The sequence below is a fragment of the Capra hircus genome, chromosome 10, assembly GCF_001704415.2.
Source record: "Capra hircus breed San Clemente chromosome 10, ASM170441v1, whole genome shotgun sequence".
NCBI classification, from domain to species: Eukaryota; Metazoa; Chordata; class Mammalia; order Artiodactyla; family Bovidae; genus Capra; species Capra hircus.
In genome coordinates, this window is record NC_030817.1 from 76,624,212 (window position 1) to 76,642,397 (window position 18,186).

The window sequence follows — 18,186 nt, forward strand, 5'->3', positions numbered from 1 at the left end:
TTCTTCATTATTTTCAATCAGAGGATTTTATCTATTAAAAGACACATCAGAGAAAAATTATTCTTGAACCTCATAGGAAGGGACCTTATCAAAATACTGTTAACAACAAATACAGCAGTAAAACTATAGGAAATCAATTACTAGGTTCACAATTCACAACTAAAGCAATTTAGAATTCCATGTAAGTAGAGGGCTATTTCAGTACAAGTCTCAAACCGAGGATTCTAGGAGATCCTTCAGAAACCACTGATCTTCAGAAGTAGACAGCTAGCCTAAGACCTTTGGAACAGATGATCACAGATAGTGGACAGCCTCTAGCCAGTATGTTGGACCAACTTCTATCCAATTCTTGTTTGTGGTTTTTTTTACCTGCTTGCTTATAATTCATATTATTTTCTATAGATCGCTTATTGTCATTCACCTATAAAGAGCCTTTTTCTCTTTTCTTCCTGACATTATAATTGTTAGGTCAGAATAGACTCATTCTAAAATGATAAATGCATCAGGTGATTCATGTCAATTCATTCAATGGAAGGAATTCTTTCTCAATGCTTGCATAGAGCAAATTGTCACAATGTAAACTTTAAATATCTTACAATTTTATTTGTTAATTATATCTCAATGAAGTTAAAAAGAAAAGGAAATACTCATTCAACTGCCATTTTCAGATGATCCCAAGTGGTAGCCACAAGACTGTTCTCAGTCTTACTGACTGCTGAATATACCAACAATCACCAGATTCCCATGATAAAGCCCTCTGAGCAACTCCAGTTTCATCAAATAAGGCCACAGGTGATCACAGTCAACGGCATTTCTACCTGCACCCCCTTGAACAATTGATTCCAAACAAGTCAACCGGTGACTCTGCTAGTGTCCTTCACACAACTGAAGTGACCCAGCATGCACTCTCTCCCAGAAAAAGACCCTCAGTTAATAAAATCTATTGTTCAGACCCTAGAAAATTCTAAATTTGAACTCGACAATCTTTGTAGGGTGGTGAGCCAAACCTGAAAGAGAGTAGTAGAAATCCAAACATGTTATGTAAGGCCTTGGTTCCAACCTCATGTCATAAACAGCACTTTTTCCCCTGGATCTCTGCATACCTCTCCTGGATACTACTTCCTGGTCTTGTTTGCCTCAGACTAACACCTTATGATCATTAGGAATAGTATTACAAGGCTTGTCAGTAATTCTATAAGTATAAGTCACCAAGACTGATTTATAGTCTTCAAATTCCTACTTAGATACAAAGCCAAGATGATGCCATTCTGGATTATTAATACTTGGGTGAGTTACTGGCTCATTTTTATTTGAATAATCAGAACAGTGTTCCCATCAGTGGGAATCATACAAACAGAAAACCTTTAAGAAACCTACTACTGGGGGAAGGGATAAATTAGGAGGTTGGGATTAAAAAATCCACTACTATACATAAATAAAATAGGTAATCAACCAGGACTTATTGTATAGCCTGGAAACCATATTCAATACTCTGTAATAACCTATATGGGAAAAGAATCTGAAAAAGAATAGATATATGTGGAGAAGGAAATGACAACCCACTCCAGTATTCTTGCCTGGAGAATCCCATGGACAGAGGAGCCTGGTGGGCTACAGTCCATGGGGTCGCAAAGAGTCGGACATGACTGAGCGAAAAAAAAAAAAAAAAAGAATAGATATATGTGTATGTATAACTGAATAACTTTGCTGTACACTTGAAACTTTCACAACATTATAAATTAACTACACCTTAATATAAAATCTTAAAAAATAATAAGCCTATTACTAACTCTAGCAGCCGCTGTTAATGACACTAACCTTTGCCTTAGATGGATTAGAGGTTAGTCTCAACTCATTGGCATGAGTAGTGACGGACAATCACATTGCTTAAGATTTCTTGTTGGCTAGTCATGGTGATGCCTGGGACAGTACTAATACTTCCTGTTGTACTTGTCAATGAAATAGGCAAATTTAACAGGCCTTCCATTGTCTTTAAAGAAAAGCTATTTGGATGTCTAAGATTGAGCTTCGTGACCTATGGAATATGTCTCTTGGCCTGGGTTGGACAGCTGGACTTTCTGGTTTCGAAGCTCCTCAGAGAGACTATTGTTGCAGCCCCTCTCTCATCAGATGATCACCATGATGATCATCTACAAAAACAGAAAGATCAAGAAGATCTTACAATACAGTTGACTAGGAAGGTAACAGAACTGTTCCTGAGCAATGAAGATCTGGAATTCTTGCTTTTTACAAGTTGACCAACCTCTTAGAAGTGAGAGAATGAACACAAAGAGGGACTGAGAGACCAAAATACATGAACAGACAACAGCCAGACTGTATTTAAGATAAACTTCTGATCCACAATCAGCATCTGTAAATCCAGGAAACCTACTCTACATCGTAAACCAGTCCAGGAAGCCAAACAATAATATTCCATCCAGGGCAAAGGTAGTGTCATTAAGAGCAGCTGCTAGAGTTAGCAAAATAGATGGTCTATTGGCCTCAAACAGCTGTGTCTAGATTCCTAAGTTAAAGCTTCCTAATTTTTGTCTCTGCTTCCCCATATTAGGACTGATTGGAAAAAAACAAATATTTATCTCTAACTGTAGGTTGTCCTGCTTCTAGTTAACCCACTTCCAGCTCCATGCCAGCAGCCTCCAACTAGGGCACATCTGAAAACTTCTTTTTCCACCATAAAGGTTTCCCATTTCCCTGCTCTTGAGTCTTTGACAAATAAAAGGGATAGTGGCTGATTTCCGACTCAGTTCAGTCACTCAGTCGTGTCCAGCTCTTTGCGACCCCATGAATTGCAGCATGCCAGGCCTCCCTGTCCATCACCAACTCCCGGAGTTCACTCAAACTCACGTCCATCAAGTCTGTGATGCCATCCAGCCATCTCATCCTCTGTCGTCCCCCTCTCCTCCTACCCCCAATCCCTCCCAGCATCAGAGTCTTTTCCAATGAATCAACACTTTGCATGAGGTGGTCAAAGTATTGGAGTTTCAGCTTTAGCATCAGTCCCTCCAAAGAACACCCAGGACTGATCTCCTTTAGAATGGACTGGTTGGGTCTCCTTGCAGTCCAAGGGACTCTCAAGATTTCTGACTACAATAAACTAAATAAATTGGCTCTTCTTGTTCCCATCTGAGTGGTTTTGTTCATTTCCACATGATCTTTAAAACTGCAAAGAAGGGAGTATGTAGAGGGTGAGGGTTTTATTTTAAGGAAGGTTTGTAAAACCTCAAGGACAGCCCCCCAAACACACACACGCTCATTAATATTTCAGAGTTCCTTGTCACATGCAGAAAGTAAGGAAGCAGAGAATAATTAGACGGAGAAAAGATGGAAAAGTGGAGGCAGGCAAAGAGGTGACCAGTGATTGGAAGGAGAGGGCACTGAGGAGAAAAGAAGGAAGGAAGACCCAAAAATATATCTGAAGTCAGTGCTGCCCCTGACCTTGCCCACCCTGCTTCCCTCTACAATCCAGATGCCCAATTTCCCCCAGAGGGAAACTGGCTAACCTCACCAAGATGACATCTTTTAATTCATTTTCTTCCATCCAGAAATTCCACGTGCGATTCTAGGCCTGAGATAAAAGGCAAGATTTTTGTTGGTTGGTTTGGCTAGGTTGCTTTTAACTGCACTGGATCTGCATTACTGTGTGCAGACTCTCTCACTGTGGCCCACAGGCTTCTCTTGTTGCAGTGTACAAGCCTCTCTAGTTTTGGAGCGCTGCCTCTAGAGCACGTGGGCGCAGGAGATGAAAGACTAGCTTTTAGCGATTATGTGGAGAATGGAAAGGACGGGGTGGAGGCTAAACTGAGATAATGTGCAGCACTTCTCCCAGTGCTGGCCCTTCCTGTCTTTTACAGAGCTCCATCCTGCTGCGGGATCCTCTTCCCGGAAACTCTGTATTTAGGCCGTGCATGCTGTTCAGTCGCTCGGTCGACTCTGACTCCTTGAGACTCCACAGACTGTCTAAAACTGACCAACGAGTGGTGACAGGTCATAAGCAGAACTGGGCAAGAGGCTGCAGGGAGGGAAGCAGAGTCAGGGATCTCCAGCTGAAGATTCCTTCATCTGGGGACTCTTCCTTTCCTGTCCCTCACTTTGGCTTCAGACACCGAAAGTGTTTGAACATAAATGTCTAAGAACTGATGCTCAAACAATCAGGTGAGAATAGGTTTGCTAGGTCTGAGGGGCACAGGAGGGGCATGGATGCATCTTTCTCAAAGCTATGCTCTGTCTCCTGGTCTCAGCCTCCCTCCCTGAGCTTCCTCCCCTGCTCATTTCTTCTACATCTCTGTGCAGAAGCTCCCTGCTTCATCTATTCTTTTGTCTTCCTCCCTAAGAACCCAAAACCATTTAGAAAGCATACTGAGCACATACTTTAAGCCTTATTTCCAAACATAGAATACAATTTTTATCTTCTTATTAAAGAACCTCATTTGATGAAGGTGGATATAGAGGGACTTTTTTGCAACAGAGGAATGAAGTTCCTGACATCCTGAAACCGCTCCAAGAAGACTGTTGAAAAGCCTGAGTGTGAAGGGGATGGTGTTGGGAAGGACATCAAGCTGTAGGCAAATGAGAAAAAAGAGGATAGTGTCTTGAGTCCCAGAAGATATGAACGTGACTGACATACTCAAGCCCTTGGGATTCCAAGCTCAGGGATCCTGTCACCAAGCATGACTGAGCTATCTATCTCCCTGGTCTGCGTTCTCCTGAGGGGTGATGGGAGGACCAACTCGAGTGTTCAAGGAAGGCTCCCAAGACTACATCAGTAACTAGTGGATCCTAGGCCTGGATGGGAAAGTGAAAGGAAGTGCACATTTGTCCCTTTCACAGAATGCTTGGAAATTAACCCCTAAAATCCCCTTAAATTCAAAGGCAGTTCAGGAAGGTTAGAACTACTTTACCACATCACTGGGCTCCAGGCCCCAAGGAACCCTTAGAGAGGCTGTGGCCAGGCCCACTCACAGCTCCCACACTCTCCTCTCAGGTAGGGCACTTGCCCCTCTCCCAGCTTATGCAGTTTTCCTGGCGCCTCTTCAGGAGTGGGGCTCTGGATTCTGGGTCCTCTGAAGCCAACTCCATGGAGACAGAGGTCACCATGGATGGAGGTAATTTGGGAGTTCCCTAGGAGTCAAACAGCCCAAGTGACCCATCAAGCCTGTCACAAAGCTTTGCATTTATCAACCTTTACTGAGCAGCCCCTTCCCAGGGAAACATTGTTCAGTCTTCTCCTAATTTCCGCCTCCTGCTGACACCCCAACACTTTACCTCTCAAGACAAATCAACTGCAAAAAGGTAAAAAGCTTTCGAGGCTGTGCAGGTCCCTGTTGATGATCCCCACTTTACAGGACTTCCCATGTCTCTTCCTGTCCATCCCACCCTCATACACCCAGCAGCACAAACTGGGAAAGAAAGGGGATCCCAGAATTCCCTGGTGGACCAATGTCCTTTCACTGCCAAGAGTCAAGCTGCCATTCTTGGTCAGGGAACTAAGACTCCACAAGACACGAGGTGCAGCCAAAAGATAAAAGGGCACACTGAGCACAGGCTGCCTTTCCCAGAGGGTGGCCCTGACTCCCCTGTGAGCCGCCAGGCGCAGCCCATAGTCTGGACACCAGTGCACACAGGGCTGGGCCCCCATCTTTCACCTCCACATCCCAGCCTCCGCATTATCACTGTTTCCTCAGCCCAAGGACACACACATTCGCCACATGTCCTTTCCCACTCCAGTTCCCAGCCCTGGTTCTTCTTAAAGCAAGGTCAGACATTGCCTAGGGTGCCTGAGGAAAGAAAGATTTGGGTGTCTGTGGTTTCTGATTGGAAGAGACTTAATTAACTAATTAGTGTGGGTTGTTCAGTGGTCTCTCCATTTCAATCATTTTAAGAGACCACCACCATCCCCGTCCCTGACCCTTCCTCCTGCTTAGAGCAAGCCCCAGTCCTCTCCCCTCACATCAGGGATAGCCACTTGTGCCAGCTCTTCTCACCAGAAGAAGGCTTAATACGGGGGCATTAACTGTTGACCAGGATGCCTGTGTGAAAGAAAACAGCTGGTAAGAGAGGAGGGCAGGGCACCTGAGGGCTCTAGGAATGTCAGATCTGCAGTCTCCCCTGGAGCCAGATACTTGTTTTCTCCTGAGGGGCTAAGCAACTAAATCACAGACTTTTATTTAAGACCCAAGTGCTGAGAATTCTCCCCAACAGAAGCAGCCTCTCGAGTCGTAATACAAACCAGACCTTGAGAAGAACTCCAGGAGAGATGAGGGTGGAGTTATCAAAAAGCAACAAGAGGAATAGGGTGGAGTAAAGGGGAATCAGGGAAGGTTCCAGAGCAAAGAGTTCCCTGGGGAACACTTCTAAGCATAAATAGGGTTCTCACCCCATCATTAAGAGTAGAGGAAAGGCAATTCAGAAAAAAGGGCAGAAAAAGATACTAGACACATTCAGCAAAGCACCGTGTGTTTAGAAAAGGGCAAATTTCTCCATGTGGCCTGGAGAAGGCAGGTGATGGCACAGAAATAAAATGCAGGCCAGGGTAGAAGTCTCTTGATGTCACGGAAAACACTTCAACTCATAAAAGGTATAGACAGTTACCCTGAACTCAAGGATGAACTGCACACAAGCTTCATACACCCGAGTAGGCTGAGGGCCAGAGCGATCCCAAGGTCGGAAGGGTGCGTCTTGGCAGCTGGAACATCAGCTCAGCTCCAGTCTCAGGTCCCCGACTCCCAGGGCAGGGTTCTCACTGCACTGCGCTGCCCGGTGGGCCGTGGGCGGGGAACCCATTCTCGGAATGGACTCCCAGACAGCTACAGTCTCTCATCGTGAAATAATCCCCTTCTTCTAACCTTGGATTTCCCCCTTCCAGCTCTTCCTGCTGTTCCCTGTGGTGGGAGATATTATTCAGGTGGGGGCTATTGTCAAGAGACAAATCACATGGAAACGGAAGACATGCTGGAATCTAAAGTGAAGAGATTCCGTCTTATCAAGCACAGTATAAGCCTCACATTTACTTAAGTGGGGTCTTTCATGGGGTCACTCAGTTCAACCTCTCAGCCTACTGGATGACTTGCTTTGAGCCTTTAATCAAACAGTTCTAATGCTTTCCCTCATTGCAACCTGATCCAGCCAGTGTTCTCACCCCTCAACCCTCCTCACCATGGGTGCTTCACTTCTCCTGAAGGCCTAATCCTTAATCCCTCTCTATTTTCCTGGTTCTGCCCCAAACTCAACTGTTTTATGTTTTACCTCATTCTATCTCTCTTAAATAAGCAGGGTGACAATATACAGCCTTGACGTACCCCTTTCCCAGTTTGGAACCAGTCTGTTGTTCCATGCCCAGTTCTAACTGTTGCTTTCTGACCTGCATACAGATTTCTCAGGAGGCAGGTCAGGTGGTCTGGTATTCCCATCTCTTTCAGAATTTTCCACAGTTAGTTGTAATCCACACCGTCAAAGGCTTTGGCACAGTCAATAAAGAAGTAGATGTTTTTCTGGAACTCTTTTACTTTTTTGATGATCCAATGAATGGATGTTGGCAATTTGATCTCCGGTTCCCATGTCTTTTCTAAATCCAGCTTGAATATCTCGAAGTTCACGGTTCATGTTCTGTTGAAGCCTGGCTTGGAGAATTTTGAGCATTACTTTGCTAGTGTGTGAGATGAGTGCAATTGTGCAGTAGTTTGAGCATTTTTGGCTTTGCCTTTCTTCGGGATTGGAATGAAAACTAACCTTTTCCAGTCTTGTGGCCACTGCTGAGTTTTCCAAATTTGCTGGCATATTGAGTGCAGTACTTTCACAGCATCATCTTTTAGGATTTGAAATAGCTCAACTGGAAATCCATCACCTCCACTAGCTTTGTTCATAGTGATGCTTCCGAAGGCCCACTTGATTTCGCATTCCAGGATGTCTGACTCTAGGTGAGGGATCACAGCATTGTGATTATCTGGATTGCGAAGATCTTTTTGTATATTCTTCTGTGTATTCTTGCCACCTCTTCTTAACATTTTCTGCTTCTGTTAGGCCCATACCATTTCTGTCCTTTATTGTGCCCATCTTTGCATGAAATGTTCCCTTGGGATATCTATTTTTCTTGAAGAGGTTTCTAGTCTTTCCCATTCTGTTGTCTTCCTCTATTTCTTTGCATTGATCACTGAGGAAGGCTTCCTCATCTCTCCTTGCTATTCTTTGGAACTCTGCATTCAAATGGGTATATCATTCTTTTTCTCCTTTGCCTTCAGCTTCTCTTCTTTTCACAGTATTTGTAAGGCCTCCTCAGACAACCATTTAGCCTTTTCGCATTTCCTTTTCTTGAGGAAGGTCTCGATCCCTGCCTCCTATACAATGTCATGAACCTGCATCCATAGCTCTTCAGGCACTCTGTCTATCAGATCTAGTCCCTTAAATCTATTTCTCACTCCCACTGTATAATAGTAAGGGATTTGATTTAGATCATACCTGAATGGTCTAGTGGTTTTCCCTACTGTCTTCAATTTAAGTCTGAATTCAGCAATAAGGAGTTCATATTCTAAGCCATAGTCAGCTCCCAGTCTTGTTTTTACTGACTGTATAGAGCTTCTCCATCTTTGGCTGCCAAGAATATAATCAATCTGATTTTGGTATTGACTGTCTGGTGATGTCCATGTGTAGAGTCTTCTCTTGTGTTGTTGGAAGAGGGTGTTTGCTATGACCAGTGTGTTCTCTTGGCAAAACTCTATTAGCCTTTGCCCTGCTTCATTCTGTACTCCAAGGCCAAATTTGCCTGTTACTCCAGGTATTTCTTGACTTCCTACCTTTGCATTCCAGTCCCCTATAATGAAAAGGACATCTTTTTTGGGTGTTAGTTCTAGAAGGTCTTGTAGGTCTCCATAGAACCATTCTTCAGCATTACTGGTCAGGGCATAGACATGGATTACTCTGATATTGAATGTTTTGGCTTGAAAACGAACAAGAGAACATTCTGTCATTTTTGAGATTGCATCCAAGTACTGCATTTAACTTATATGCTTATTTAGCTTATACGCAGAGTACATCATGATAAATGCTGGGCTGGATGAAGCACTGGCTGGAATCAAAATTTCCCGGAGAAATATCAATAACCTCAGATATGCAAGTGACATCACCCTTATGGCAGAAAGTGAAGTAGAACTAAAGAGCCTCTTGATGAAAGTGAAAGAAGAGAGTGAAAATGTTGGCTTCAAACTCAACATTCAGAAAACGAAGATCATGGCATCTGGTCCCATCACTTCATGGCAAACAGATGGGGAAACAATGGAAACAGTGACAGAATTTATTTTGGGGGGCTCCAAAATCACAGCAGATGGTAACTGCAGTCATGAAATTAAACGATGTTTGCTCCTTGGAAGAAAAGTTATGACCAACCTAGACAGCATATTAAAAAGCTGAGACATTACTTTGCCAACAAAGGTCCGTCTAGTCAATGCTATGGTTTTTCCAGTAGTCATGTATGGATGTGAGAGTTGGACTATAAAGAAAGCTGAGCACCAAAGAATTGATGCTTTAGAATTGTGGTGTTGGAGAAGACTCTTGAGAGTCCCCTAGACTGCAAGGAGATCCATCCAGTCAATCCTAAAGGAAATCAGTCTTGAATATTCATTGGAAGGACTGATGTTGAAGCTGAAACTCCAATTCTTTGGCCACCTGATGTAAAGAACTGACTCATCTGAAAAGACCCTGATGCTGGGAAAGATTAAAGGCAGGAGGAGAAGGGGACAACAGAGGATGAGATGGTTGGATGGCATCACCAACTCATTGGACATGAGTTTGAGTGAATTCCGAGAGTTGGTGATGGACAGGGAGGCCTGGCGTGCTGCAGTCCATGGGGTCGCAAGGAGTCAGAGACAACTGAGCGACTGAACAGAACTGATATACTTCCTGATCCAGGGCTGCTCCCCAGCCCGCCCCCAAATAGAAGCACCAAAGGTCAGGCCAGCTCTTAAGAAGTTCGTAGTAAGCAGAGGCCCTCAGAGATCTGAGTCCCAGCAGAGGGGAGGTGTGTGCGATGGAGCAGGTACCACAGCACAGGAACTTGTGGAAGAGGCGAGGCCTGCAATGGGATGTGGGTGTGGAGAGAAGACAGGGAAGGGATGGGTTCTACTCAGAACCCATCAGGTGAGTGACAAGGTGGACAAAGAAGGGACTCAATGTGGAGGGATGACACACAGGAGAGAGAAGAAAGATGCTGGGGGCACAAAATGGGGCTCTGGAGGAGATGGGGATCTGGAGAGTCACGGAGCCGATAAGACAGAGAAACAAATAGGGACACAGGGACTCGGGGACATGGAGAGAGAAGAGATGGAGCAAGGAGTGGGAGGCATAAGGGACAGAATGAATGAAGGAGAGGAACAGAGCCCTAGGTTTACAGGGTGGAGTCATAGCAGCTGTGTGCACACAGAGAGGACAGGAGGAGAAAGACACAGGCAGAGGGAGGAAGGAGACAGAGGGGGAGGGAGACGGTGATCAGCTGGAAGAAGCAGGTTCAGGAGGGCTAATTTCCACCTCCTGTTCTCCATCCCCAGAAACCCCACTCCTCCCTTCTAACTGTGCCCCCTAAGAGAGACGGCGCCAGCCAGAGCAGGATTCTGCCCTCTGCTGCTCTTCCTGGTGCTGGGGCTGTGGGTGGCCAAGGATCCAGTCAGCGCCAGGCCCAGGAACATGACCCCAGCTCAGTGGTTTGAAACTCAGCACGCGCAGCCCAGTCCTCAAGGCTGCAACACCGCGATGTGCAAAATCAACAAGTTCTGCAAATTCTGCAGAGACTTCAACACCTTCCTGCATGAGTCCTTCTCCAGTGTGACTACCAGTTGTCAGACTCCCAACACAGCCTGCAAGAATGGCCGTAATAACTGCCACCAGAGCCAGACACCTGTATCCCTGACCAAGTGTAGGCTCACCTTAGAGAGATAACCAGAATGCAATAAGTACAATAAGGAGGAAAGGAATGCTTCTTATATTGTGGCCTGTGAGCCTCCTGAGAAAAAGGACTCTAAGAAATTCGAGCTGGTTTGTGTCCATCTGGACAAGGTCCTTAATATTTCTATCTTTCCTTGGCCATGGGTCCTGCCGTAGCTCCGTCTCCAGGCCACTGGACCACTCCTCCTCTGCTCAGTTGGTTCTCCTGTGACATCTCTTGGGGCCCTTCCTAGCTCAGGTTCTTCTGAGAGGGTGGGGGTCTGGGGTGCCAGGAGCCAGCACGGGAGATCCCACCCATGACAAGGTCACGCGGAGAGACCTGGTGGGCAGGGCGAGTCAGGTCTCGAGGGAGCACCCCAAAAGCAGAATCTGTCTGTTTTATTATTTCATGACTTTCACCAACTCCTCTGACATTAACAGGGGGCTATCCCCGACCACCTTTCTCTGGAAAAAGTTAACTTAGAGCTCCAGTTAATAGTCTCCTGCATATAAAAGGAGTGTCTCAGCTCAAACCACTCTGACGGCTCTCTAACTTGCCTGACAGGTTTCCCTGAACTTTTACAGCTACTCATGTGATTGTTTACAGCCTCCCAACCATGAGAGGCATGAGATGCTTAAAACATCTTAAAGAGCTAAGAATTATATTGGTGAAGTGTTTCATTGTTGAGTTAATGATTGCCGCCAGTCCTCCATATCCTTTATCTTTTAGGCACCTGTTAGGATATTAATCAATGTAATTGGGATGCAGAAATAGGAATATAGTAGTTTTAATGTTAGCAGTACTAGAGTTTAGAGTTAATGAATTTTCTCTTTGTTATAAATCACTGTACTCCTCTTTCTTTGTTATAAATCGTTGTATCCTTGCTATGTAAGAATGTAACTTTATTTAGTGCTTTCTGAGAGTGGCACTAGACTTTGGAAAGAACAACACTTTTAGGGCAAATAAGTTTTCTGGTTGATGGACCCTTATCAGAAAAGGGCCATAAAATGCTAATAGGCCTCCTGGCCAGAAGATGATGTAAATCACCGAAGACCTGTGTATACAGATAGCTATGCAGAGAGAAAGCCTGGTCTTGATAAGGGTCAGAACTGCTGACCCTTCATGACTTTGTATTTCCATTATTCTCTATGTATTCTCCAGCTTAAGGTATATAAGCCCCCTAGAAAAATAAAATATTGGGCCTTGCCTCATCATTGCTTGGCTCCCCATGTCAATTCTCTTTTTCTTTCTTTCTCTCTCTTACTCTCTTTTTCAGGCTGATCCCTTGGAGCACAGGGGCTCGCTGTGTTCACGTCTCTGCCCAGGCTTCTAAGACCCACGCGCGAGAGAGCCCAAGGCGGGGCACCCTCTGCTATTCAAGTGGGCACCTGTGGCCTACGTGAACGGTGTAAGTCCCTTGTCTTGGGACTTTATTGGCTTTCTGCGTAAACCAAGGAACATCAGCCTCTTTCTCTCCTCTATTTTCTAAACTGCAACATTCTTTCTCTATCTCTCTATATATCTTTAAATAAATCCTTATCTCCTTCTATATCTCTAAATAAATAAATCTGTCATCTCCAATGCTGTCCACACTTCGAATACCCTGGATCCAACAGGGGCTGCTCCCCAGTAAGTGGTGCCCAAACAGGAATAGGTTTGGGTGATACCTTAGTAGTCTAAGCTCCAGAAAGATGGTGATCTCTCAAATTTTTGTTTCTGTTTTACTGGAATCTTATCCCCAGAAAACTTAGAGGTGTAGATTCTTGGTTTGTTCCTCATACTTCTCTCCCCTAACCCGTTTTCTCATGGCAGCATGACAAGGCAGGGGGTGAGGAGAAGAACTGGAAAATGAGTTTGTGGGATTTATGCAAAGAGCTATTCTTGTTCCTAAACTAGATCTCTTCCTCAGCTCTGCTGCTGCTGCTAAGTCGCTTCAGTCATGTGCAACTCTGTGTGACCCCATGTGACAGGTCAGAGTGAAGAACTGGGCAAGAGGCCACAGACAGAGAGGCAGAGTCAGGGATCTCCAGCTTAAGATCTCATCCTTTGGGAACTCTTCCTTTCCCTTCCCTCCATTCGGACTCAGACACTGAAAGTGTTTGGACGTGAACACTTAAGAGCTGATTCTCAAACATTTAAGCAAGAGGAGAATATTTAGGGGCATAGGAGGGACAGGAATACAATTTCCTCAAAAAAGTTCCTTCCTCTGTCTCCAGATCTCAGCCTCCCTCTCTGAGCTTCCTCCCCTGCTTATCTCTTCCATATCTCTATGCAGAATCTCCTGGCTTTTCTCTTCTTTTACCTTCCTCCTTAAGAATCCAAAACCATCTGAAGCCCAGTAAAACTGAATTAAGCCTTATTTCCGAACACAGAATAAGACTTTGATCTTTGTATTAAACAAGTTCATTTGACCAGAGTGGATATACATGGATCTTTTTTTTTTTCTGAATAGAGGTATAGAGTTCCTGACACTCTGACATCTCTCCAAGAAGACTGATGATAAGCCTGACTGTAAAGGGGATGATGTTGCAGAGGACATCCAGTTGCAGGCAAATGAGAAGCAAAGGGATGGTGTCCTGAGTCTCGAAAAGTTTGAATATGACTGACATACCCAAGCCCTTGGGATCCCGAGCTTATCCTCCTGGAGAAGGGACTGTGCAGTGTCAGGGTTCCTACCACTCTTTGCAATATCCACATTCTTCCTGTCACCAAACATGACTGAACTATCCAGGGCCCCAGTCTTCATGCTTGTGAGGGGTGGTGTGTTCGAGGCAGGCTCCTGAGACCACATCACATCAGGAAGCCACATCAGCAACTGGCTGATCCCAGGCCCAAGTGAGAAAGTGAAGGGAAGTTCATGTTTGTTCCCTTTGCAGAATGCTTGGAAATTAACCCCTGAAATCCCCTTAAATTCAGAGGCAGCCCAGGAAGGTTAGAACTACTTTACAACACCACTGGGCCCCAGGCCCCAAAGAATCTCCTTAGAGAGGCTGTGGCCAGGCCCACCCACACTCCCCACACTCTCCTCTCAGGTAGGGTACTTGCCCCTCTCCCAGGTTATACAGTTTTCCTGGCACCTCTTCAGGAGTGGGGCTCTGGGTTCTAGGTCCTCTGAAGCCAACTCCGTGGAGACAGAGGTCATCGTGGATGGAGGTAATTTGGGAGTTCCCTATGAGTCAAACAGCCCAAGTGGCCCATCAAGCCTGTCACAAAGCTATGCATTTATCAGCTTTTACTGAACAGCCCCTTCCCCAGGGAAACACTGTACAGTCTTCTCCCAATTTCCACTTCCTGCTGACATCCCAACTCTTCACCTCTCATGACAAATCAATTATAAGAGGACAAATGGCTTTCAACGCTGTGCAGGTCCCTGTTGATGATCCCCACTTTACAGGACTTCCCATGTCTCTTCCTGTCCATCCCACCCTCATACACCCAGCAGCACAAACTGGGAAAGAAAGGGGTTCCCAGAATTCCCTGGTGGACCAATGGTTAGGACTCTGTGCTTTCACTGCCAAGAGTCAAGGTTCCATTCTTGGTCTGGGAGCTAAGATCCGACAAGACACGAGATGCAGTCAAAAGATAAAAGAGGGGAGGGGTTTCAACACCTGAGCACAGGCTGCCCTTTCCCAGAGGGTGGCTCTGACTCCCTTGTGACCCGCCAGGTGCAGCCCATAGTCTGGACTTGGGTGCACACAGGGCTGGGCCCCCATCTCCCGCTTCCACCTCCCAGCCTCTCCACATTATCACTGTTTCCTCAGCCCAAGGACACACACATCCTCCATATGTCCTTTCCCACTCCAGTTCCCAGTCCTGGGTCTTCTTAAAACGAGGTCAGACATTGCCCAGGGTATCTGAGAAAAGAAAAACAGGTTTCTGCTGTTCCTGATTGAAGAAGATCTGCTTATCTAATTATCTAATTAACCTGGGTTCTTCAGTGGTCTTTGGGTTTCAACTATTTTAGGAAAGTTGCTCCCTTTCCTGACCTTGCTTCTCCCCTAGAGCAAGCCCCAGTGACCCCACCTTTCATATCAGGGATAGCCACTTGCGCCAGTTCTTCTGGTGGCTTATCACAGGGGCATTAATTGTTGATCAGGACACCTGTGTGAAAGAAAACAGCTGGTAAGAGAGGAGGGCAGGGCACCTGAGGACTCCAGGAATGTCAGATCTGCACTCTCCCCCAGAGCCACATACTTGTCTTCTCAGAGGGGCTAAGCAACTAAATCATGGACTTTTGTTTAAGATCCAAGTGCTGAGAATTCTCTCGAACAGAAGCAGCCCCTCAAGTCGTAATACAAATCAGACCTTGAGAAGAACTCCAGGAGAGATGAGGGTGGAGTTATCAAAAAGCAACAAGAGGAATAGGGTGGAGTGAGGGGGAATCAGGGAAGGTTCCAGAGCAGAGTTCCCTGCGGAACACATTTAAGCATAAATGAGGTTCCCACCCCATCATTAAGAGTAGAGCAAGGGCAATTCAGAAAAAAGGTCAGCAAGAGATACTAGACACAGTCAGCAAAGCACCGTGTGTTTGCTGCTGCTGCTGCTGCTAAGTCGCTTCAGTCGTGTCTGACTCTGCGACCCCATAGACAGCAGCCCACGAGGCTCCCCCGTCCCTGGGATTCTCCAGGCAAGAACACTGAAGTGGGTTGCCATTTCCTTCTTCAATGCATGAAAGTGAAAAGTGAAAGTGAAAAGTGAAAATGAAGTCCCTCAGTCATATCTGACTCTTAGCAACCCCATGGACTGCAGCCTACCAGGCTCCTCTGTCCATGGGATTTTCCAGGCAAGAGTACTGGAGTGGGGTGCCATTGCCTTCTCCGCACCGTATGTTTAGAAAAAGGCAAATTTTTCCATGTGGCCTGGAGAAGGCAGGTGATGGCACAGAAATAAAATGCAGGCTGGGGTAGAAGTCTCTTGGTGCCAAGGAAAACACTTCAACTCATAAAAGATATAGACAGTTACCCTGAACTCAAGGATGAACTGCACACAAGCTTCATACACCCAAGTAGACTCCAGAGTGGTCCCAAGGTCAGACGGGTGCGTCTCTGCAGCTGGAACATCAGCTCAGCTCCAGTCTCAGGTCCCCGACTCCCAGGGCAGGGTTCTCACTGCACTGTGCTGCCCGGTGTGCCATGGGCGGGGAACCCGTTCTCGGAATGGACTCCCAGACAGCTACAGTCTCTCATTGTGAAATAATCCCCTTCTTCGAGCCTTCCAGTTCTTCCTGCCATGCCCTGTGGTGGGAGATATTATTTAGGTGGGGGGTATTGTCAAGAGACAAACCACATGAGTTGGGAAGTCATGCCAGCATCTAAGGTGAAGAGAGTCAGCTTTATCGAGTTTAGGGGATAAGTCTCAGGTTTAATTAAGTGAGGTCTATTATGGGGTCACTAAGTTCAGTGTCTTGACCTATTGGCTGACCTGCTTTGAACTTTGAATTAAACAGTCCTGATGTCTTCCCTCATTGCAATCGGATCCAGCCTGTAATCATTCCCTGACCTGAGTGTTTCACTTCTCCAGAAGGGCTAATTCTTAATCTCGCTCATTTTCCAGGATCTGCCCCAAATTCAACTGCTTTTATGTTTCAATGTAATTCTATTTCTCCTAAGGGAGCTAGAAAGGCAGACATCAGCAGGGCTCTGGGTATTTTCTACGAATAAGAGAGGGTATCTCCCACTTGGCATACATGTTTATGAGGGAAAGTATGTGATCACGGAACTCCAACTCCCTCTACCAGCTGGGCCAGCAGACTTCCCTTGCTGGACCCTGAGGTGACTATGGCTAAGTTGTGTGATCTCTATGGTCCTTAGTATTATTTTCTGAGAAATGAAAGAGTGTAGAAAGATGATATCTTAGATCTCCCTCAGTTAAAAAGTGTTTTCTTTGTAAGTATCTCTTCTTCTAATAATCTGCTTATATTTCCCAGGAAGAAAGACACTGTAAGATCTCAATATCAAATCTATTTTCTTAAGACTTTTATGCTTTTCACAGCGCCAAAGTTGCTTTTATGAATCTATTCACCAACTGCTTTCAGTTCTATCTGGTTTGCTCAGTGGTAAAGAATCTGCCTGCCAACTCAGGAGATGCAGGTTTGATCCCGGGGTCAGGAAGATACCCTGGAGAAGGAAATGGTTACCGTCTCCAATATTCTCACAGGGGGAATCCCATGGAGGGAGTAGCCTGGCGAGCTACAGTCTATGTGGTTGCAAAAGTGTTGGACATGACTTAGCAACTAAACACTGACTGTGGAACAAATCATTCACATACGTTAGTCCAGAAATACAGATACACACGAGGGGAAAGTTCTCAGCTACACCCACCCCCCATCCTTACCCTACTGAATTCCCATCACAGATCAGCAGGAAGTGGATTCTGTGTATTTTCACACAATTTCCTATCTTGCTATGATAAAATTAAATGCCTTCAGTATATTCAGAGATATAAGGGGAGTACAGAGAAAGCACTGTCCTGTGCTTGCCAATTAATTCCCAAATGTCTTCAGCTCAAAACAATCCTCATGCCACTGTGACACTTTCTGGAACTCTTTAGGAATACACAATTATTTAAAGACAAATCTGACCCAGTTTTCTCATTTAGGAATGAGCGTTCCTAATGTAGAGGACAAGAAACTAGAAGGAAATTTATGTGGTGGATTGAAACTTGAACAGACAATGCCTAATCATAATTTTCAATGCTGATATAAAATGGAGATGTAAATCTGCGTGTGAACTTACATTCATAAAGTCCCTCTATCTGCCCATTCAAAGAGTCTGGGAATAGCAACACCGCAAGAGTGACAAGCATTCTTAGCTTTTAGCCGGAATTTGGCTTAAATACATAACTATCCTTAAAAGAACCTTGGAGAAAGGGCTTTCTGAAGAAATGGCTGACCCCAGGGCTAGGACACGGAGCACAAAAGAGGAGACTAGAATATTTTGTGCCAAAAAAAGCAAGGAAGTACCCAAAGAATGATGGAGATATGTCAAAAGGACACAGAAGTCAGTTTAAGGGGCTCCCAGTGGCCAAATCTGTGACAATTAGAGCATCAAAATAAATAATGAAAATAATAGAGAATATAAGCTACTAAAAAAGTGAGAAACAATGAGGCTACACTTGTACAATAAATAAATGAATAAGTTGAAAGTTTGATGAAGAACAGGATATTGACATAGTTTCAAAGTACTGTCTCCCCCAACACTTACTAATCACAAAAGGGAAAATAGTCACTATATGTAGAAGCCTGGCAGATACTACCTTAA

General features: G+C 45.2%; 1 pseudogene; it reads left to right on the forward strand.

Moving 5' to 3' along the window:
* LOC102175026 lies at positions 10,037-12,260 on the forward strand (annotated as a pseudogene).